The following is a 25,501-nucleotide window of genomic DNA, read 5'->3' as shown; positions in this document are numbered from 1 at the left end:
ACCCGGCCAGTGCAGCAGGGTATGTCGGTGGTTAACTAAGCGCAGGACACACTAGAAGACACAGGGGATTATTTGTGAAATGTTAGCCGTCATGTACATGTGGGTTAGAATGAAAATTAAAGCGTAGGGTCAATTGACTATTTTAAAGGTTTTTATCATCTTAAAAACAATGCAATTGTGCCAACTTTCTTTTTTAAACGGATGACTAATGGCTGGAACACACTACAAGACTTTTAAAATCTGAGCAGATTTTTTTTAAACTAGACATCATACACTTGCAGACTTTTTGAAAGTTTCAGATATAACTGAATCAAATCTGCAGACTGGCACAGACTTTCTGCAACAAGTCCAGACTGAAAATCTGGGCAAAATCTGAGCAAAAGTCTTGTAGTGTATTTTAGCCTTAAGACTAAATGAATAAAAAGCAGCCAATATGAGCCCAGAGTAAATGGGAACTCTTTGTATGTGCATGTTTGCAAATTCTAGACAAAAGGTGACAATTCTGTTTTGATTTATTTTGTTTTGTCTGTTTCTGCACATGAAGACACAACCAAACCCACACAGAGAATTGACTATTTTATGACATTCTTTATTAATCTATTCCTAGTTAATCCACTCCAGACTGTAATACCCTGACCGGGGGGAGTCGGGAATGATTTGTGGCTAAATCTATTCTTAGCGGATCTGTTCTTGACAGCGCCACTGGAGCTGGAGGTTAAGCTGCCCGTGAGAACAATCATTTCAGAATGCGAGTTCATGTTTCTGTGTTAATTTCAGGGTGACCTCATAATTACTCTGAGACATTGTACTGTCATCATCTATGAGTTCAGAACCCAATCCCACAATTCCCTTCGTTCAGCTTGCTAAAGTAGTTTAGAAAGTGTGTGAGTGTTTTGTGTGTGCTATTTATAGGGGTCTAGCTGTGTCCAGCTTAACTGTGATAACACTAAACTGTTTTCGTTCACATTAAATGACGAGAGAGCAAGATTCTGATGATGGAGAAGATACATGAAAATGGCAATGGCTACGTTCTAATGCTGCGTTCGAGACAACTCAGGTTTCGGATATTATGACGTAAAATATCTGACTTCCGACCTCAGTCCGTTATAGTCAACCACGTGTAACATTCGCATGTTTACCACGTGATGTCGACGCAGAGAAAAACGTTATATGGTAGCTATTCAAATGTAGTCATTTGTTCATAAACACTTTCTGGATATATTAACGTTCATGTTCATACATATTACGTGTTGTAAAAACAGTTTAAAGTAGGTTCACAAAAGCCTGCGAGAGCCTTAAGAGTGTTTTTGTTAGAAAAATAGTTGATTTACTTCATTGGGATAAAAAATGCATTGTATCACTGGGGTCTATAACTTTAGCATTTTTAAATTTTACCTACAGTAAATACTTCAGGCAGTAATTAAACTTTAGAGTATAATTTGAGCGTGCTGATTATTTTTTACTGTGAACAAAACTGAAAAAAATATGCAAAATAACCCTTTAGATGACAGCTGGATGCCACCCAGCGAATCTAACATGCATGTAATGAGGTCACGTGACAAATCGGTTGTTGCATAATTCGTACAGTTTCACATACTGTCGTTTGAAAACAGTTGGAACTCAGTGTACTGCACTGGCTGCTATTCTATTCTGAACATTGTCTGTGTTCACTCTTTAGGTTTATTTCCCAGAGTGCACCCCTCCAGGTCACAGCAGGAGAAAAAATCATCAGCAAACGAACTCATCAAACAAAAGTCATTAAAGAAGACTTTAACGAAAGAAGGGGGAGAAGCCATTGACAAATAAATGAAGGAGACTCGGGACACATCCCAGCAAGAAGGGGACATACAAAAAAAGATTAAAAAAAATCAACACTTGGTTTGGTCAGATAATCAATATATCACCATGGAAACCAGAATCCTTTATTTCGAGGGCCGTACACATGGATAAATATAAACTAATTACACACACGATTCCAATTTCTACTAACAAATTAGTCAATTCCCCTAATTTATAATGTCTCTGATTTGTATCCAATGTGGAAAGAGGGTTCAGCGAGGATGTTAAGTTGATAAAACTGTATGTTTTCCATTAGTCAGTTGGGTCTGTAACGCCTACCCTACAGCTGACTGCTGTGACTCATGGCTTATTCACAGTCCTGCCTTTTAGTTTATTAAGTCTTTTTTTACACCAATTTGTTTCAATCCCACCTTTTTACACCACATAAGGACAAACTGTCCTTTTCGGCTGTGTGGGTTGCGCGTTATCATGTGTGTTTGTGTGTGTGAGAGAAAGAGAATATATGTCTCTTTCATTCCCCTAAGCAGCCTGCAGCCTTTGCTCTCAAAGTAGTGTACAAAGTGTCTGTATATATAAAGCATCTTCCCTCCATAGGAACCTTCTTACGGTACCTGATTTTCATCAAACGTGGCTGAATTATTATTACTGGATGAATATGATCAGTTATGACTACGGGATGAATGTCACACCAACTTATTAATATTCATAAGCCAGGCTGGTATGATATATAATGGTGGCCTACTTCCAAGCATACACATTTATTTTTTACATGTCTGTAGGCTCCTTTTACGCAATATTATGCATTAAACACCAAATGTGCTCAATTATCAAGTGTTCCTGTAGTTCAACAGGGTTTGATTCTCGAGACTCACAAACTGATAAGATGCACCTTGACTGCACAGTTTGTATAAAAAACATCTGAAAACGTAAAAAAGTGTCACGTGTAGTGGAGGCAGAGATGCACATGACAACAGGGTAATCCAAAAGGTAATATTTATTAACAAGTCCCAGGAAAACCCAGGAGCCAGACACACATCAACATAAACACTACCGGCCAAAGAACTGTACTAAGGGGAGAACTTAAATAGGACAGATAATGAGGGGTAGACAGGTGATGGGATTAACTCATAATGTCCAAATGATGGGGATCAGGTGAGACGGGTGCAAAGGATTATGGGGAGTGTAGTCCGGTGCAAAACGAAGGCAGACTGTGGATTGTGACAAAAAGCAATACATGCAAAAAGCATCCATAACAAGGTATAAATTATAATACATGATAACTATGATTAATGAAAACTCTAAGTACAGTAAAGTACCTACAGTAATGCGTTATACAGCTGACTGAAGTGGGTGTTTGTTGCATCACAGCAGACTGCCATGCAACCACAAAACCGGATCCATCTCTTATTCTTTCCTTTTGTTACCTGTTCTCTCTCTGGCATTATTAAATCCAGCCCCTGAAAAATCTAGGTCTGCCAAACTACATGCAGACTGTCATGCCAAATTCCCCAGCAGACCACACACACACACACACATCTACAGCTTAAAAAGCATCTCCCGCTCTCGCCAGCACCCCTCTCCGATCCACCCACCCCAGCGAGTTAACCCACACATGAAAGCGAGTGAGACGAGAGAGAAGAGCCAGCCTGCAGTCTCCCGAGGCCACTCTCTTCTGTTTAGAGGCACCCACAGCTTTCTTCATGAGGGATTAAACCTTCACTGCTAGCCAAGCTAACTGGCCCTACTGAGAAGCTCGCGGGGAGACAGGAGACAGAGCTTTAGCTAAAAAGACCACAATTTCCCTCGTGGCTTATGCGCGCATCTGTTTAGGCTTCCGTGCGAGTATGTATGGGGCATTTATATGGATTAAAAAACTGAAGAGCGTTTGCAGACAGAGAGGTAAACTTTACAGGAGAAAGTGCCACTATGGCACAATGTTCCTGTGGGTCAATGGTGGAGCATGGTACTCGTAATGCCAGGAAACGTCATTCGATTTCCAAGGAAAAATAGCTTGAATGCACTTTAGATAGAAGTGTCTGCCAAAGGCAAATTTAATATTAATGTAAAAATATTATTAAAAATGTGCACCTTGTGACCTTTTTGGACACATTTTTATTAATAGAAGATGGGGACAGTGGGATAAACTGTGCCACTTTTTATAAAAGTTATTTACGTGTCTGAATAAAAGGTTAGGAAAAAAGCTGTTTTTTTTAAAAAAGGGCCTCAGAAAACATTTCTCATGTAGAAAAATGTTGTCTGGTTACACAGATTGCCCGAATGGAGTAGAAACGTTTCAGCTCCATTTATCGATGGTTGGCCTTACATGTTTTTATTGTCGTACAGAACTGTTAAAATTCACTTTTGTAAAGCATTTACTTTGGCTTACTTTTTGCTTAAAAATTGCACAGACATCACTTTTGTGATATAGTTTAAATGCACATGATCAGAATACAGTTTATCACATTGAAATAGGAAAAATGAAAATGTATTGTATAACTAACTGAAATATAGATATATACAGCTGCAGAAAACATTAAGAGACCAATTCAAATTTTCCCTTAAGCATAATTTCTAGATGTATTGTGGCAATTCCAGTCCAATGTCTGTTGAATTTCAACAAAATCAAACCTCAGGAGTGACAAAGTCATCCAACAGTAATTTGAAAGACAGCATGACAAGACACATGAAAACCGTGATAGAAATCGAGGTTATTGCATAAAAATATTTTGAATTTCCTATGCACAAATATTGCTGTTGTATTGCTTAAAAGTGAATATGAACTTGTTTTCTTTGCAGTATTTGAGGTCTGAAAAATACACAGTATCTTTTGTTATTTTCAACTGTTTCTGCAGTTTAAATTTTCTGCAAATAAATGCAAACAAACAATATATTTATTTGGAATTTGGGAGAAATGTTGTAAGTAGTTCACAGAATAAAACAAAAATAATCATTTACTTAAACATATACCTATAAATAGTAAATTCTGAAAAACTGAAAATAATTTTGAAATGGTAGACAGTATATGGTATATTTACCGCTATTTCATAATGGGAGTAAAATTGTGTCAAACTTGCATTTTTGGGGAATACATGAACAATTATTTTCAATAATAATAATGTTAATAATGTTTTAAAAAATATGGAAATAAATGATACACTACATATTATACATTTACACATTTTAATTCACTCACTCACTCACTCACTCACTCACTCACTCACTCACTCACTCACTCACTCACTCACTCACTCACTCACTCACTCACTCACTCACTCACTCACTCACTCACTCACTCACTCACTCACTCACTCACTCACTCACTCACTCACTCACTCACTCACTCATCGACCTCACGATTGAAGTACCACTGCATATTAATCTGGCATTCAACAAATACCACGATTTACATCAAAATACCACATCTCACACCTTTAGTGAATCATTATACTGCTAAAATACAGTAAAGAGCACCCCATGAGTATTTATTGGCAAGTTTAAAGTTGTCACAGCTGTCTGGAGATTGCCAAACATCTTCAAAATTATTTTTCAAAGAGCCAAATCTTGTGTGCCATCTTTTTATTTCATTCAGTTCTCTCTCTCTCTCTTGCTTTGGGTAATGAAGCTGATCTCTCGCTTCTAGTCTTGTTACACATAAATAAGGAACAAATAAAACCGGCACACATATTCCTAAAATGCTGGCCATTCCTGTTAGCGTACGAGAGCCCTGAGAAAGGAATGGGGGGGGGGTGATTTAGTTCAGGGTCCGGGACAGCCTAGATGGGTCCCATCCATCTTTGAAAGTAATTACGCATTGACGCTCCCTATTGGGGGGGGGGGGGGGGGCTCTCCATGGCTTTATAAATCACCACTCGCTACAAGTACCAGGCCAGAGGGAGAGAGATGAGCGCTTTAACTGTAACATACTGTAGCGTTTTTACCTGTAAACCTGCTGAAGGAAAACAATGGTTACACTACCACGGACATGCAACAGAGAGCATGTACCTTTTGTTCAAAACAAATATACAGGGGGAAAAAGGATACAGAGGGCCATCAAAATTAATTCACACTATAGGAGCATCAGTTTCCTCGTCAGTGAACTGTGGCGATGTACTTGTGTTTTTAACATCACACTGTTGTCCTCGGGGAACGTCTGGCCATTTTCTCAACCATGTTGTCTTCTAAGACAGTTACTGCTAACACGGCGAGAGTCAAGTTCTTGGGTGCCTGTGTCCCTCTCCAGACAGAGTGATTGGTGGCACTGGTCCCAGCTGGGCTGGCATATTGATTGGGGGTCAGAAGGTTGGCCCAGCCCAATTTGTTTCCCTCAGAGACAGAGCTGTCAGTCAGGCATGCTGTACGCCACATTTAATGGCAGTAGCTATGAGAGTGATGGAAGTACATGGGTGATCCCTCTGCTAACATAGTGATATGTTATCAGCCTTCTGGGATCTCAGCTATTCAGTCGCTCCCTTTCAGAATAATGGGTAGCGAGAAAGAGTGGAGGGGGAGAAAAATCTTTTTTTTTGGGAAGAAAAATTCTGGCTATTTAATCAGGATACAGAGACATCATTTCTACCAAAGAAATACTGTAAGCCTTCCTAGAATTGTCCTTCATGGTTAAAGCAGGAAGCAAAAGACATCTACACTCAAAAATAATACCGATTTTTGGCCACGTGAGAGAAAAAAAAGAATGCCGTACTAAACGGATGACTATCTTGTTGTACGGCAATCAAACACAACTTTGGCAGCAAGACAAACCAGGCAGCTTCATTACATTTCTGGAGGCGGCCCATCAACATGCCTGCTTGTAAATCTGTCGCTGTCCACGAGCTAGAGGTGCTGAAAGGTCTACAGGCAGGACGGGCCAGCTACTCGACATCCAATTTTACACATCCTTTTTTTCAATATTATTTCCGCCATCACGCCAAAGTTCTTTTCTGAAACAGGTCATAATTTCCACAGCATTTAATCGCGCCGTATGTGTAGCCATTCTTCTCTTTGTCACTTAACCTTTCTTGCATTATGTAATGGTCATTTTAATCATTCTTGCACACACTGAATGATGTTCAGGTGCTGGACAATTACACCCTGAATTTTAGCAGGCGGATAAAAATAACTCAAAGGCTACAAGGCGCATTAACACTTTACTGAATACAAATTTATGGAGCCATTAGTTCTACAGCCCGATTTAAAGGTCAGTCTAGAAGTAATGCAGTTAAATTTCGAATTGCTCAGCATCAACACCAGAGCTTGTTTGAGAGCTCTTGCAGATTTAATTTCTCTAATCAGTTTAAACTTTGAGCGTATAAGAATACTGAATTACATAATATTGCTTGGTGAATATCAACAGACCAACATGCAGCTCAGAATTTTAGAATCACATTGATGAGCGCTCGGAACGCATCAATCGATCAGCTTCTGACTGTGAATGAATGACTCAACCAGCGGGCCAATCGATAGTTAGTATTCATGAATAATTCACATTCGTAATGTCGTTATTTTTCATTCTCGCATTAACGCTCGAGACGTGCTGCGTGGCACCCGTGATCGGAAGTAGCTGTTCAAGCAGAAGTGAAATGCTATTAGTCACATATATTTCGGCGTGTCAAGCAACGCGTCTGTCATTACAGCGCATTTCCACAAAAATCCCATTCATGTGCAGGACAAATGGGAAACTCGTTTGCTAACATATTGACAGTGACACAAAATAAACAAAACATTGCAAAACTACCAAGTGAATAATGTGCTCGATTTTTGCAAGCTTTTAATGCCCGATGCCATGGAGACGGTAAACAGCTGCTGTTAGGACTCACGCTGAAGCTGCCATGGAATCTACATAAACAAAAATCTTGATTCCACATTTGTTAAGTCTTCTCGCGACCAAACCAGAGTTTGGCCGTCTTGCCTGCCTACGCATAACAAACAGCCTTACATCCTCTTACATGTAGGTCCACGTTCCGACCCATAAAAGCCTCTAATCTCTCAAAGCCAGGTAGAAAGGGTCAGGGAACTTCAAGCCATGGACGATGTGGGGTGAGAACTGATTGTCTTGCAGAGCGTGAACGGGCCGAGATGATCAACATTCAGAATGAAGAGAGGAAGCGTGAGGTGGAATCTTGGGAAGGTTAGTTGATGTGATTACACTGGGCGGCACTCGACTATGTTTAACACTCAAGGGCGGGTGGGCCACACTAAAACTCCAGATCAATACGCAATTTTACAATCATCACCTCATCCATAATTGGCTTGAAATGAACCCGCGGAATGTCAATATTGTTCGAGTGTCACCGTTCGCTCGACTCTTCTCGCACCAGCGGATGAGTCGCTGAACACACACCCTTGATAAACTCCTCTCATTCAACATTTTTTAGATGCATTTCCACTCTAAAAACACATTGCAACACAGCCAGATGCTCACCTTCGGGGCAATTTACTGTGCTTGAAATAGGACACGTTTTACATACGGTAATTCATTTGTGACGCTGGATTTATGCCATTAATGTGAAATAATGAAAGAAAGAACCACGTGCATAGAAGCTTTGGCATTCATAAAAAACTGGCCAGAACAAAGAATGCTGGGTAAAAAAATCAACATAACTACATCAGGTAACACTAATACAAGCAATATTTAAAGAGAAAAAATTCTGTCATCATTTATTCACCCTCGCAAAAGATATTTTCAAGAATGTTGGTCACTGAACGATGGCGATACCCATTGACTTGTATATTGTATAGACACAAAACCAATGCAAGTCGGTGGGTATCGCCATTATTCCATTACCAAGATTTCTTAAAATATATTTTGTGTTCTGCAGAAAAAAGAAAGTCAAACAGGATTGAAATGACAAGAGAGTGAGAAAATGATTGGGTGAACTACCCCTTTAAGTACTTGTTTAAGTATTAAAGAATATAGATTATTCATGCCTCCTTTTACACCTTTATATTGTGTTTACTGTAGCTTTATTGTCCATCTGCCTGTCTGTCTGTTACCTGTCACCAGTGCATTTGTTTGGACTTCTTCCAGGTTTAATGACCCTCTACTGTATCACTTGTCTAAAGCTATAGCGTAGCTCCAGTTGTGATCTGTGTATCCAAAGAAATGAATAATTAAATCCAGTTTTCAGAACAGCGGGGAAAAAATGCATAATTTCTTTCCCAAGCAATACAAACCACTTTTTCCCCACCGAAACGTTCTCAGAACATCTGATCTAAAATTGCAGTTATACCCCAAAGCCCACACCACGACCTGCTGACTCCATGGACCTCAAATATGAGTTTTCTTTCGCCCTTTTTCTCGTCTTTCTCTCAGTTCCTTTCAGACTGGTGCTGAGCATTGAAGAGCAAGAGAGCACCATGTTCTCGGGAACATTAAAGCTCAGCACCCTCCCATAAAATACCTCACTGAGGGATTACGAGGTTCTTTCAAACCCGAGCGAAATTTAAGCCGAGTGGACTGTCTGGCCCTTTCATTCCCGTCCAAGATAGACCGTGGATGCGGCGTTTAGCGTGTCTATCCGTGGATTCCAGATTCATACAGAACTGGAATTATTTCAGGGAGCTGCAGAATCGCTCTTCTCACACCACCTCTAACAAACGCCTCTGCCTTCACTCACGTCAGACAGGCAGGAAACCTGACTCAGCAACCAGCATCTACGAACGACAACACGCTACCTGCTTCTAGCCGGTGCGCGCCTCGCTGCTTCAGGTAAACTTATGATGGGAGATTTCTGACAAGCAAGTTTTATAAGCAAGCAACTGATTTTTACAAGGGTAGGCCTCTGTTGAGCAGCGAGCGCGCCACATATCACGTGTGGAGGTTGAAATATAGATCTAGACGAGAAGAGGCTGTCAAGTTCAGCCGATGATTCACTGCTTGTGGTGATGCTGTCTACAGTGAGTGGATCACGCCGCACACGCCGGGACAGTGATATTGGCACCCAGATGTCTGAGCACATCAGGACACACAATACAACAACTGTTACTTTACAACAACATCCCAGAATCCAGTAAAGAGTGTAGTGCGTACAGACATCGTGGTTGAAATGAAGTCGGTGACTCAATGGTCATGGCTTATTTTTTTAAGAGATGGCCTGCTTATGTGAAGCATAATGCTTATCTGGGCAACTGTGTGCTTAAATGCTGTGTCCTCGGACGAAGAGATAAAGCACTAAATAAAAATGCTATTTTAGCACGGTAACTGAAATCGTGCTGTTTGTGTGGGGGTCAAACTTTCAAATAATTTCTGCGTGAGCACAATGCAGCTTTGTTGCTGTGGGTTTAAAAAGTAAAGCTCTGACCTTGGGTATCTACATGTAGGAATGAAAACACAACTATCATGAATTCTTTATATAATAATTACCTCTGTATGCATTAGGCAATTTTGGTGCACTGAATCAATAACTTAACCGTCCTCATCCATTGTTTTTATTACAACTGTCCATCATGAACACAATACCTCCCAAGAAAGATTTTCCAGATTTTTTCACAAGTCTCTTTTAAAAGGGGCCAACACTAGAACCCAACCCTTTCGGTTTTGCCCAGTGCTCTGAGAATTTTAATGTTTAATAGGGCTGCAGTCCATGTGAGCGCTTCCCCAGACGGCGTGCATGCACAGTAACGCCAGGCAACATCGAAGGGCACATGCAGGGGGCTGGATCAAGCCAACGCTGCACTTTTCCTCATTATTTACCTGTTCTGAGGCCCGAAACACAAGCATCTCACCACCTTACATCACAAACAGCAGCTACGGCTCTGCTCATTTTAACGAAGACCATTTGCTCTGACTCCAGGGCATTCCGGCTGCGCTTCATCCATCTATCAACATATTGTAAGACTCATTAAAATCGGGTCTGATGTGAGCATTCAGTAAAAGCACTGCAGGAGGGAGGGCTTAGAAGGGTGATAGTTCATTTGTAGGAAACAGAGCAAACAATTCGAGACCCTGAACGTCCAACATGCCAAATTTCATATTGGGTCAACCAAAAAGTACACCTCAACTTGATCTCCATGCTATGGATCACTTAAGAGTGGATCACCAAACTGAGATCTTGATTTTTTTATTCTCCCCTTGATTAAATGAAAGCTCTAGGCAGAAAACATGGACTCCAACTGTGCTCATGCACAGTAGTCCATGTGAGATACTGCAGCAAAACTCTGGTGAAGAATGGAAAGCTTCGAAAATCATGAACTCTACATCCTCATGTGCATCAGAAATATACAGAGCAACCTACGTGGAGAGATATCAGACATTAAGATTGAACAATCAGCACTTTGGAGTCAGAATCGGGCATTTCCTCAGCCTTCAGGGAAACAGAGGTCTTCTTGTCTGTGCTGAATTCTGCCATTGACAGAGCACTGCTCAACTACCACAGCATATAAATGTGCCCCTCGCCTTTGATATGGGAACGTAGCCGTCCACGGTTTTCCGTGCGCCTCGATACCTTTGCGCGCATGGGCGTCGTAGGTGTGCAATTGGGTTAGGTGGGTTGTCTGGTTGGAGTGATCCGGTTCGCTCCATCCTATCTCGCACTTACGTAAATGCCATTAAACATTTAACAGGAGGCGATGGGAAGTCTGTGGGTTGCGGATGTTTGCCATTATTCAGGGCGCATTACCGTTATCTATCAAGTGCAAAAATCAATCAATCCCCACGTTGCCACGGGGACGAGCAATGGGTGCAATTAGAGGCGCAAATGGCCGGTAAAGACACAGCCAGGCCAAGCGACACAGACGCGTCGAGATCTCATTTGATCTAGATCTGATGGACGCGTCGTGATTCCGCGTTTTCTGTTTGAAGCATGCCAGAATTAAATAGCAGCATATGCGGGGAACTGTAACAACATTACGATATCTCCGAAAAAAGCATTTCTTATCAACAGGCCAGGACTGTCTTTCTTGCCCAAAGCGCACCTATATTTAACGCTTGGTAGTGAATGTCTAATTAGATATTTCGTTTCTCAGCGGTGCGCAAAAACCGATACAGAAGCTTCGCGCGCGCGTCTCGTGCAAACACAGATATGCTGTAGGTACTCAAATAAAACAAGCTTACCGTGATTCAACGGTTTTACATCGACGTGCGGAATCTCCAGTGATTTTTCAGACTTCAGTCCTGAAGCCGGTGTTTATGCCATCGGTATATTTTTTCAGAGGTAATTCGTCATGAATGTGTCGCAGGCTCTCGCACATCAATTTACCGTCCTCGCGTCAGTCCGTTCGTCTCTTTCTCAAAGCAGCGAACGAAAAAAGTGAAGAACGCGTTAAAAGAAAGAAGGTAAGTTAAAATAAAGGAACAGAAAAAGGGGGAATAAACACCTCTCGACCCCCACCTCCTTTTTCTTTTTTTCTGACAACACCCTTGTCTCTCCCGACGGCGAGGTTAGCGCATATTTGATCACAGTAACGGATGAAGGGAAACGATAAAATAAAACAATAACAGAAACAAGTGCGTATAACGCATTAGCCGCTAAGTCAGCGCGGGAGACGCGGGTCCTCTATTGTCATGGCGACTCATGTTAGAGTCCATTCCTCCAGACTGCGTTAAAAAACACAGAATAAGAAAAAGCATCCGGTGGCACGACTTCTCATCGGCTCTCAGGCTCTCCACCAGGCGCACCAGAGAGAAAACGGCATGGAATTTTCGTTTTTCTCTTATAACTAATGACGATAATAATTGTTATGTCCACTTGATAATGATGTGATTCTGGCTTTCAGAGATCCATTCCTCACTTCACGCACAGCTGTCAAGATTCAGGAGTCCTGAATCGCAATGTACGACTTACTCACTCTCTCTCTCGCTCCCTCTCTTACACTCACGCACGCACGCACGCACACACATTTAACAGCTACCGCAGATTGATTGCAATTCTCAGCACTACCTCCGGTGGCTGTAGCGTCCCTTACGTTCACGTTTGCACATACTGACGCTTTGTCTGTGCTGAATTTACATTCCGTGCCGCAGCTTTGAGCGCTCTCATCCAGCGCTAATTAATTAATCAACGCGATTAGGACGCGAATTCACGTAAACCCTCGGAATGTGTCGCTATGGTGAAACATTTCACCCGCCTTGAGGATCTGCATCGGTGTGACGTCAGAGCAAAGCGTCAAAGTGATACAGATGTTCATCAAGCATGCTGAGCTCACTGTGCGCCATGACCACCTGTAGACTGGTGCGATCGGAAAGGTGTGAGACTGAGTGTGTGTGTGTGTGTGAGAGAGAGACGTAATACATTTAGGCTCCTGTATTAATATTATATTTTAATACTTTGAAACTATACAGCGTGACTAATTTTTATGCAACTTAAAATGTATGCCCCGTGCAATATACCTACACCGTGCATTAATAGTTTTTATTAATAACAACAATTACTTGTAAAATTACTTAAAACTGCTTAAAACTATTTGACCATTTCATATGATTTGTGCTTTTCAAACTTAAATTGTTTTTGCTTTCTACAAACCAGCAGGGCACTCAAGCACACAAAGAGAAAAAAATATTTCTTTCATCGATGTATAGGCTTTGGTGAGCAAGCGTATAATAAACACCCAGATGAGCTCATTATAATGTCTGTTCCTTTTCAACACCCCGCAGAACTGAAAGAATATAAAAAATACATAGTTTATATTTTAATAAAAGCATTTCTATTATGCGTTTGCATGTGAGGGTTGACGTTAGAGGTTATATTTTATGTACTTGTGTGACAGCGTTTGTAAAAAAGATGTTAACTTAGATAACTAAGCAGCACAAGGTGCTCTGACACCAAATTGAGCCAGAAAACAAACTACACGTAAATAGTTAAACACCGCCCTCTACTGCATACACCAAGCAGTCAAACGTTTTACTGCTTTTACTTTTGTACTACAACAGACGCATCAGAAGGTGACACCAGACAGGGTGAGGGTAAGTAAAATGATGGGTTCGTGTCACTAAACTGTATGTTTAGGAGATTATGACCTCAAGAAAAAGTTGAAATTGACATACGTATAAGGCTCAAAAAGATGTTGAAACAAACTCCAGCAGCATGTTAAAATAATATTTTATAATAAATGGCAATGTTGTATATCTGCTTTCACTCAACAATTATATTTTAGACAATTTACATTTGATATGGATTATTTAAGTTAGTTGAAAGTCTTGCTCCTAGAGTGGATGTGTTCTCTACTGCTAAAGTTTATTTCACCTTTAGGCAGGAAACAGAAATGTAAGTCATTATTTGCTAAAAGTATTAACCCCAAAACCATTTTGACATCATTTTGTGTTTCCACCACTTAATGGTATTGTAAGGAAAACAAACATGTGAAATTTACACTTCGCGAAAAGTATAACAGCATCTACGTTTGAAATGACATCACAGGTATACAAATGATGACATTGAACTTTTTCTCTTAACACTTTCGGCTTTCTCCAGAGAGTGGCGCTGTTTCACAGATCCTGTTGAGCGCTTCACTCATGATCCCTCTCCCACTCACATTCTCCCTCCTTTTTCCAATGTCTTTAACCTCATCGTCTCTCTCTCTCTCTCTCTCTCTCTCTCTCTCTCTCTCTCTCTCAATATCACATGAATGACAGTTGTAAGCCTCTTAGGATCTTTTCCTGCTTCCTTCTCAAATGGAGAAAAAAGGAGATTCACTCAGCAGGGACATTTACCTCATTTCCCATTACATCTATTCTATTCTCCCATCCTCTCCCTTGCTATCATTTCGCAGTTTAATGGCCATAACAAAAATGAAAAGGATTTATCAAAGGGTGTGAGGGCCTGGGTCAGGAGATTCTCAGAGGAACTTGGATGGATTTGTAACTCTGTAGGCATAACACAGAAAACAGGAGACATTTATTACTTACCAAACCTATAGAGACTGTCACGTGAGACATACTGTACATATGCATATAAATATATAGACTGCAATATTATACGAGTGCTGTTAATATTATGAGGCTAGGGTGTCCAATTTTTAATCTTTAAAAATTTAACAGGGTGTCAAGGAGCACCCCTTTGCAGCCAATTTTGGCCATGTCTGATGTACAACTACCTAATAAAGGTGGTAAGTGGCTTTTAAATATACTGGTACATTGGAATGGTGTTGTTATTTACAGATATTCTCCAAGTAATAAAACAGTTCAGCAGAACCTGCCATCTTCAAATAATTGATCAAGAAGTCAATAAAACTGTAAATCTCTTTTCCAACGATAAGAATTTATCTGTCAGATGCAAACAAAGCCCACAAATCTACACATTAAAAACACACACACACGCACGCACGCACACACACACACACACACACACACACACATATGTCTGGTGTGTGTATACTGTGGAGTTGTATACTGTACAGACTGTATATTTTATCCCCTATCCCTAAACCTAAAGATCATAGAACACTTTTTGCATTTTAGATTAAAAAAAATATTGTTCTGTACAATTTATAAGCTTTTTTGCCCGTGGGGACCTCAATTTTGGTCCCCACGGTGACAGGAGTCCCCATGTGTTGGTGTGCATTCAGGTTTAGGTCCCCACCGGGATATACAAACATGAACACACACACACACACACGCAATCGCATACAAACACACACACGATCAAACACTTCACATTACAAGGACTACCCGTTGCCAGAGCATTATTCTGCAAAACATGGGCTGCAAAACCAGATTATACATTGCAGCCGCACTGACAATACAATACCATATAAATGCAGCTGTCTCACCACAGCTGCACAGTCTAAGGTTGGCTACAAGCTGGTGCCAAAATGAGTCAGATTCACATTAATAGATTGAAAATAAACATACTGCAGTCTTCCTTTCAGTCAATATTTTTTTTAATTGTTGTGCTGTTGTATTGTGCATTCATCTTAATATTCAGTAGGCGCTACTCTTCTAAAACAGATTTTCTAAAACAGAGCTCATTTGTTGTTAAATTTGCTGGTGCAACTCTGCCACAACCTCTATTGCAATATTTTATTATGCATAAAAAATCAGAAAATTACTGAAATTATAATATTCGTTAAAAATCCAATAATTAACCATTACCTTTCGTTATGTCCCAAGTCAACTGTGTTCAGAGCTTGTGGGAAATTTTGTACAGTCAGCAAAGTTTTTAGACCGTTGGAATCGTGGGGTTTTATCACGTCAAACACCAGGGGGCAGTAGAGAGCAGAGCTGCTATAACCACCCAAACGGTGTCCTTGGTGAACTGCAGAGGACTGATGATAACTGGAAAAAGTGCTTTGTACATTTCTTTGTTCTGTTGAACACAAAAGAAGACATTTTGAGGAATGTAGGAAAGCAAACAGTTCTGGGTCACTTTTGACTACAATTGTAATGGTCAATGGTAGTCAAGAACTGTTTGGTTACAAGCATTCTTCCAAATATCTTTGTGTGTATCAGAACAAAGACATTTATAGAGATTTGGAACAACTTGAGGGTGAGTAAATAAAGACAGAATTTTTATTTTTGGGTGAATTGTTCCTTTAAACTCTATTTACTGTTGGGTTTCACAGTTTCTATCATAGTTTGATCATAGTCTAAATAATCACACAGGGTGCAAATGACTTTTATTAATTATGCTGTGAAGCAGATGGCCTAAAGCGTCTCGACCGTCACGTGTCAAAGGCGTTTTAATAAAATCACAAAAAGATGATTTTTAACAACATATTTCCTGAAAATTTCATTTATGCTTTCACAACATCTAGCTTTTATGACTAAGGATATAATTTTATCACATAATAGAAAGCAAAAGCAAGAGGTAACATTGAGCCTCTGTAGTGTAATGCATACTCCTAGGCCTACCGAATTTGGACAGACAGAAGGGTCTTTCTAACGGGCTAACATGAGACAAAATGTTTTTTACAACCAGGTTTTAATTAGGTGCCTCGGGCTGCGGTCAGGAGAGACGGCGTGAAAGCGAACTGCAGTTTCGCAACATTTTCATCTGGCAATTAATTATCACATTCAATTTGATTAGAGATAACCCCCTTTAGCAAATCCCATTTACATACAGATGCCACTTGCTAATACCACCAGTTAGTAAAACACACCCACGCAAAGAAATTCACATCAATTCGAGTTAACCGAGTCTTTTTCCACCGTTTCCTGATTAGTTTCCCCAAGGCTCTCCCCGTTCTCTCCCACCTGATTGGCGGGAGCTCAAAGCGAGGAAATACAAACACAGAATGAATGCACTGGAGAAATCACAGGCTTTCTAATTACTGTACACCAGCGACGTCTCCTCAGATAACACCAGATGCCTGTCGCACCTGCCGCCTGCCAAATCAACCCATTTGGAATCCATCAGAGTCTCTGTCGGCCCCCAGAGCACGTCTGATTACGCAGCTGCTGATGAATCATTAAAAATGAATCATCTTATCGAATGAAGATGCGTCGAATCGTCCATCTTACTGATTCATGCAGCGCCGAATGTCGCCTGCAGAGGGCGGCAGCGGCACACCGCATTACAGAGGGTCCTGTACGTGTACATCTGCTTCACTTTCTTGCTTACTCACTCTGTCTCTCCCTGTCCTAATCCATTGGAAGCTCTGTTTGCAAGAGATAGTCACGCTTTGAGTAAAACTATCAGGAGTGAGGCTGAGAAAACGGAGAGTATGGGAAGTGGAGAGCGAGGGAGCGTGTGAGAGAGATTGTGGATGGAGTTGCTCTCCTAAAGGACATGGCTGAGGCTCTGTGTCTGTGCGGTGGTTCTGCTGGCTCTGGATGCTTTGATCTGGTCCGGACTGGCTTTACTATCCCATCCTCTCCCTCTCTCTATTCCTAATATGTGTGAATGTGGGATGCTATTTCACACAATCGGCGCAAACCAGGCCACCTCAGGGTCCAATTGATGCCACACTGCACCTCCTATCTTCAATTCCTCAATTTTTCCTCAACACCTCCATTAATATGCACATCTTCTGATTAGGCTTTATATTCTTGTTACAGCTTTATTTTGAATGCACATGCTCCACAACTATTTAAATACTGTAGTCAAACTATTCTGACCTAATGTAACATTCTGAATAAACTAGTGAATATTCTTTTCTGGATTTTCTCTTGTGCAATTAACGATATTCTCTTGTCGTGAATTTATGAATTTTATAATTAAAATGTTAATCTTTTATTATTTTTAATACTCATTAACTTTATTGCATGGAAATGTGTTTACATGACACGCATACTGTATAAGGATAATCTACAGCCCAACATAATCTCACGGGACTTCGTAACTATTTCACGAAATGGCTAATTTGTTCGAAGTAATATTTTTATTTGAAATATTTTGTACGTTTTAGTACAATTTGCTTTCATATCAGTGACGTGAGGTTTAGGGGTGGGGCTTTTCCTGATAATCGTGGCTAATTTGTGTGAAGTCGTACAATGTGAATTGTACAAAAATACGTACCTCTTAAAAAAATGTTACGAATTTCCATGTAACCCCGAGAGTGTGATCAGGGTCTTACATCACACAAAAGGGGGGTATTTTCGTGATAACAACCGGCTGGATGTGCATTATTCCGCCTATTGCACGGCCACTTACCTCATGAGTAAATTATTAGACACTAAATATTGATATTAGACACTAAACATTGAAATAATTTATTAGCTCATTTATAACAATGACAAACGTTCTACGAGAACAAAACCTTCCTATCGCTAAGACATGATGTTCAAGACAAACACGCAATTTGGTTTTATCATTTGTAAATAAAATCTCATATATTGTAACAATTAGTCATGTTTATACTTAATTTATTTATTTGTAAGGTTAAGATTGCAGTACCCCGATGAGTTTCCGAACGGTTGCTATCTAGTATTATTACACGGCTCGTTAGAATGCTTGATTCTGATTGGCCAGTCATGACATTTACAGGTTCGTTATTCCCAGATAACAACCACTCAAAACTAATAACACATGGTAACCCGGATGCAGCAAATAATTTTGACTGGTTTTTTTGACAAATTAAATATAAATATGTCTTTTAATAACATATGACATTATTTTAACAAATGATTAAACCAAATTGCCTGTTCGTGACATTTGAATGTCGTTTCGTACCTTAAAATCGAAAGTGAACTGCTTTTCCTCTCCAAAGGTCTGCATTCGGTAAAAAATAGCTAATAAAATATTTCAAATTCACATTTCATGTCCAGTTTTATTTCTCATGTGGCAAGTAGCTGTGTAATAAGCAGGATAATATACAAGCAGCCGACTGTTATTGCGAAATAAGCCACTTCAGTGTGATACAAGACCCTCCGCTTCGAAATGTTCTTTGAAATATTTCAAAGAGGAAAAGCTGTTTACGTTTTAAACACCTGTACATTAGCCCTTACATAAAATACTTTTGAATGTTGTGACTGACCAATCAGAATCAAGTATTCCGGAGCAGCCTGTACAATATTTAGAATTAACCAGAGCCTTTGAGAGAGAGAGTCGCGACAACGGAAGTTAAACATTTTCGCATGTCACGGGATTCATGGAGCCTTCAGATAGTTCCAAGAAATTATGTTTTCTCTTTAAATGCTTTCTTTCTTTCTTTTTTCATTAATTGAAATACGTCTTTAAATGGGTTAAAAGTTTGTCTCAATTGGTCTGTTTTGCTGCAGCTATGAACAGCCATTGTTGTGAAAAAACAGTTCCATTGGAGTCAACGGAGTTGACGAAACTCTCTCTCTCTCTCTCTCTCTCTCATTGGCTCTGGAATTAACCATATTCTAAACCAGAATAATTGTGTGCATGTAAACAGTCAGAGATGATTTCTTTTTAGCAGCTCCGGAGGGGGCCGATGGCCTTGCAGCACAGGGCACAAAATGCATTTTGGTATGTGACACAACCATTAACAGCAGGTCTAAACAATCCATTTAAAGCACACTGGAAACATTAAAGGTGTGAAACGCAGGGACTGAGAGCGAGGAGTTTATGACATTATGGTCCATGAGTTTATTAATGTAGCTAGTGTTAAGAGTTCATTAATATTAAAGAGATGATAGAAATTATATGATAGAGTGAGGATATTAAATGATGCACACGCACACACACACGCACACACACACACGCACACGCACACACACACACACACACACACACACACACACACACACACACACACACGCACGCACACACACACACAGAAGCACATGGCACCAATCTGCTAAGGATAAGCAGATTAAGTACACAGTGCTTCCTGGAATGTGCATGCATGGTCCCTACTGACATCCTAGATCCACCAGTCTGTCCTGCTTATGTAACCAGCCAATGTTTCTGTTACCATGCTGTCAAAACACTGTCTCCAAAAGTGTCACCATACTCCCAAAACACCAGCAGAGTCTATCTAATTTTAACCAAGTCTATAATTCTGCCTCATTTGTTTTAAAACTTTATTTAATTTAAGATGGTTTAAAGTGTTCACCTAAAAATAAAAATTCTGTCATTCCCCCTGTGTTGTTTAAAACATGTATATCAATATCTCAAATGTTTTGACAATGTCTCAGTGGTTTTGGTCCACACAATGAAAGTCAGTGTGGTTGGGTTATCAACGTTCTTCAAAATATCTTCTTCTGTGTTCTGCAGAAGACAGAAAGTCATACAGGTTTGGAATGACATGCGTGTGAGTTAATGATGAATCATATTTATTTTGGGGTGAACTTTTTTGGCTATACAAATCATAAAAATTATTTAAGAGAAAATACTAAACCATTCTGTAACTAAATTCTGCTGAATATGCACAACTTAAATAGCTTTACTCACTTCCAATATGAATTGCCGGTGTTCCTAGTCTCCAATTGCTTCAACCGCTCTCTCTTTAAAATCACTCCATGATGTTCCCTCTTTAAAATGGGCTTCAAACATTTGGTGCGGTGCGATATAAAAAACCTAAAGAGGATTCAGAACAGCCATCAATCCTTTGAGACAGAAAGGAATAGACCCTCAAAACAGATAGTCTCACAGAGCATCAATCTGACTTGATATATGACTTGAATTTCTCTGACTTGTATAGATGTAATGCAAGGTAAACTCCACTTGAAATAAACCACTGCTTTTATAGACAAAATATTAAAGTCGAGCTTTCAAGCAGCACTAATACTATTACTCACGCTTGGAGTTAGGGGTTTGTTCTAAATAGGGGAATTTCTCTATAAAGAACTCCAAATAATCTCACTTGGAAGATGATGAAATGTGTAAAAAAAAACAATTTGACTTCCATTAAAGGAGGAACTCGAGCCATATCTACAGACCAAAAAGTCAGAGGCTTGGTGGTGTGCTTTAGTTCACCCAAAATCTTTTGTCATGAATTACTCGACCTCAAGTTGTTCCAAACCTGTAGAAATGTCTTTATTCGTTTGAACACAAAGAATGATATTTGCAAGAATGTTAGCAACTGAGAGTTCTGGGTAGAGGTGGGCGGAATGGCCAAAAATCTATTTCACGGAATGAGTAATTTTATTTCACGGTAACAATATATTTCATGAAACAATCTCCCATTATATTTCTATATTTTATACCTCATTTTTCTTAGATTGATTTAACTAATTTATTTATTACAGTTCATTTAAATGCTCACCATAGTTAAAATGTAGGCAAGTTATGAAAATGTACTAAAGATATCAAATTAAATTCTGATAATCAGATGTATTATTTATTCATATTTATCTTCTGGCTATATCATATACAGTAGGAAGATAGACAACATATATAACAATAAAGTATGAATATGCACAAACAATGAGAGTACAGTATATGACTAAACTGGTGTTCATGGGGTCTGTACTGTAGGTCTTTATCGCTCTTCACTCTCTATTAGATGAGCAATTTTAGTGTGTTGCGACTCTCTGTCTGTAGGTTTGTTTATTCTGGGAGCTTGTTTTTGCACTGCGAGTCTCTGGTGACTCCTCACGCGTCTCCCAAAACTGGAGATAGAATCGCGTCACATCAAAGCGCTCACGAGCATCATCGCGCGTTTCAACGCAAGTTTCTGAAGTTAAACTTTATAAAACTATTAACAGCTTTTCAAAACAACCTGACTTCTGAAATACGTGTTGAGAAAGCGCTTTTTTAAATGCTGGCGCAGATCCCTGCACGAGCACTGCGGGTGAGAGAGAACGCGCCGGACTGGAGCGGATCACTAAACTGCAGACTGAAAGAAGGTCAAAAGAATGTTTGATACGTTCATTTGTTATTATGGATTATTGTGGTGGATTAATTCATTAGTTTTTTTCAGAATAGCGCCTAATTTGCAGAGCGCCGAGTTAACCACGCCTACTTATTTACGTTCCATTTATTTACAATGGAATATTCCGTCATTCCGCCCAGCCCTAGTTCTGGGGCACCATTAACTAGTTAACTAGTAGGAATTCACCATTAACTAGTAGGAAAAATAACTGTATTTTTTTTTGTTCAGTTGAACACAAAAGAAGATATTTTAAACAATTTAGGAAAGCAAAAAGTTCTGGGACACCTTTGACTACTATAGTAGGAAAAACAATTTTTTTTTGTTCAGCTGAACACAAAAGAAGACATTTTAAAGAATTTAGGAAAGCAAAACTTTCTGGGGCACCTTTGACTACCATTTTTATTTTTTCTACTATGGTAGTCAATGATGCCCCAGCTAACATTCCTCCAAATATCTTTCTTTGTGTTTAACAGAACAAAGACATGAATACAGGTTTGGAACAACTTGAGAGTGACAGAATTCATGACAGAATTTTCATTTTGGGTGGACTATCCCTTTCAAACACCCTATCAACTGTATAGCAGGCAGCATCCTGGTAACCACCCCTGCACAACAGGACACCATTCGCAACATTTTGTTCAGAAATGTTTCTCTCTAAAATGTTAAATTACCAATTATATACATTTTTAAAGACAACAATTTACGAGTGCTTATTATTAATCTCTTTTGTTCAAATGCAGTGTGTATACTGTGACTCAATAGAAGACCACCACACACCCACCCCAACACCCTAAATATCATCATCAGTCCTCAAATAGTTTTCTTTACTCAAACATTTCACCTACATAGTTTCAGTCTGTTATAGACCATTTTGCATGATGCAAACATTAAACTGGTCCAAAAGCACATCCTGTTTAATTTTTTAGATATTTTATGTTTTTAACTTCACATAATTAAGTCTTAAAAGACGTTTAACGTTTCGATTCAGTTCTAAACGTTTGTTGTAACGTTTGTGTAGTGTTAAAAAACTAAAACAGGAAGTGCGTCTGGACAAGCATTGTTTACATCATGCAAAAAGGTCTATACAGACACATCCAAAAACATCTGACACAAGACATATACTTGTATAACAGCAAGGCAAAGCCCTGCACTGTTTCCTCTCTCTCCATGCAGCAGCTGCAGTGGTGTGTAAGTATGACTCAGGTTCTCTCAGCAGGTGCATGATGGGAATCGTTAGGAGGGAGGACACCTTGCTGGGGGGTGGGGGTGTTCGCAGTCTGTTTATCAAGGTGTGCTGCACCGAGCCAGCCAGTGTTCCCCCTTATGCCTCTAATGTAATCCATCCATCTTTCAGTTCGTCCTTGTTTTCCACTCACCCTAATGTGCCCCCCTCTCTCTCTTATTGTGAGTGTCATGCTCTCTCTCCCTCTCTCAATTGTTAGTGCATTCGTCTTCATTAACAGAGTGAAAGTATTAATAGATTCCGAGGCGACTCATAAAGGGCGTTGCAGTTACTGTAGGTTTTAGAGGGGGATTTACTGAGCAAATAAATCGTTATAATGGAATGGGGTACTCTCGCTGTCGTTGTTTTCTGTCCCTCCTCTATAGCGCTCGACCAGCGTTTCATTTCACTCAGCTGTACTCTTGTTTCTCTAAAAGGGTTTGGCTTGAATTCAGAGACTTCAGCCCCTGTAATTGGTCTAAAAAATGGAGCTCATGCATGTTCGAGAGATATACTGTGACTTAATGCTGGGCAGAAGTGAGTGGCATTTCTCCTCCTCCGTGCCTTCATAAACAGATGAGAGATGTTAATTAAAATGTTCTTAAATTATATATTTTTCTCACATCCGAAGAAAACTCAGGGATTTGCGGTAATTGGCCAGCCTTCTGAAGCTTTGAAGTGAAATTGCTCAGGCAATGTCGGATAAAAAACTGGATTATGATTCATCAGGATATTCCTTTTCTTTCCTTTCTATTTTTTCCTTCTTTCACTTGCTCTCCTAAAATGGCACTTGTCCCTCAATAACCCTCTTTCTCTCTCCTCTCTGCGTGAGATGCCATATCAGAATTCACTTTCTTTCAGAAACAGATGAAAAAAATCGATTTCCCCATCGCTCCTGTTCAGTGGTCTCACCTCTCTGCTCGGTGTTGAGTTTGGCATGATGTGTTCTCCTCTGAGGCTATACTTGCTGCACTGGAGAGAGAATTCACACAGTTGTGCCACTGGGCTCGGATAAATGTGGCCAGCGGTGACGTTTGAGAATACAGCAGTCTGTGGAAAGATAACAGAAACATTCTCCATAATAATTGCTGTACTGTGAAGAAGCTATATGTGGAAATAAAACCAGTCTTCAAAACTGTTAACTCTTTTATTGATAATATAAACATACATTTGATAAATAAGGCTGATATTTAAAAACAGATGATACAAATGAAAAATGATATCCAGGTTAAAAACCATGGTTCTAATTTACAATAATAAACAGTACCGTGTTCAGACAGAGTACTCAACAATAGGGTAATTCCAGTGTTATGGACGTGACATTTTCAGTCAAAACTTGAATTATAACCTCTCAGAGAATGCATTTACTATATTGAACCATCTGTTTTTTTCCTAAAACCCCGTTGAGTCCAAACATCAGAAAAATATCAGTTTTCAACTAAAAAAATCTGAAGTTGCGATCGTTTGCACTTCCGTACTTTGACGCATTTCGGAGTTAAACAGACTGACGAATGAGAAAATAATGGCCGTGGCTTGCGTTTTTCGCTGCAAAATGATTGTATGTATACAAAGAGGAGTTGCATTTTGAAATGGAACTAGTAGCAGACTGACAGTTGAAGTGAAGGAGTTAACGGATGCTCGGCCTAACTGAGTGTTAACCAAACGCGACTTGTGCGAACGAATCGCGCAATTCGCGCCTAGTTGGACGCTTGAACATTTTGAGTTTACTCGCTTCATTCGCGCGTGAAATTCACAAAAGACGCAAGCTCGAAAAAATAAAATGGAAACAGGCCGAAACGCCTGTTGGAGCATAGTTTGTATAAATGTAAGTTTCATTTTCACTTTCAACAATTTCTGATTGCATTTCTACCGAGAAATTAGTATTGTAGTTTTTAAATATGTGATTAGTTATTGCAAAGACGCTCTCTGTTTATAATTCAAATGGACTTCAGTTGCGCTGCTTATCTGGGCTGCCTTGTGCACAGACGCTGCACGTCACTACTAGAGCAAGCTCCTGATTGGTTAACACAGCACGAATTTTCGCCAAAGTTCAGATTTTTCAACTTGCGCGAATCACGGGTCAAACGACCGAAACGCTCAATTCGCGCCGCCTCATTCGCGAGAATCGCACCGCAAGTAGGTCTATCGTGTCTTTGCATTGACTTAACATTTAAATCACTCGCGCTTAACGCTTCATTCGCGTCTGGTGGGAACACACAGTAAGCCATCAAATTTACGTCATTTGAGACGAATAGTCATAGGGGTGGAAGTGCATTTTCAGATTTTAAATAAAGATTATAAGGACACATGAATTTTTAAAACAGA

At 39.8% G+C, this 25,501-nt stretch overlaps 1 protein-coding gene across 2 annotated transcripts in view; it reads right to left on the bottom strand.

Annotated features, from left to right (window-relative positions):
- The window catches only part of nlgn2b (neuroligin 2b), a 76,299-nt gene extending 63,610 nt beyond the window's left edge, over positions 1-12,689 (bottom strand). For both annotated transcript variants that reach the window (XM_057321128.1, XM_057321127.1), the window contains exon 1: positions 11,849-12,689. The gene's annotated coding sequence lies outside the window, so the exon portion shown is untranslated. The remainder of the gene's footprint in view (positions 1-11,848) is intronic.
- Between the last annotated feature and the right edge of the window lie 12,812 nt (positions 12,690-25,501).

Source organism: Triplophysa rosa, linkage group LG22, assembly GCF_024868665.1.
Source record: "Triplophysa rosa linkage group LG22, Trosa_1v2, whole genome shotgun sequence".
Lineage (NCBI taxonomy): Eukaryota > Metazoa > Chordata > Actinopteri > Cypriniformes > Nemacheilidae > Triplophysa > Triplophysa rosa.
Note: the sequence above shows the minus strand (reverse complement) of the source record. Positions and strands in the feature narration are given on the sequence as shown.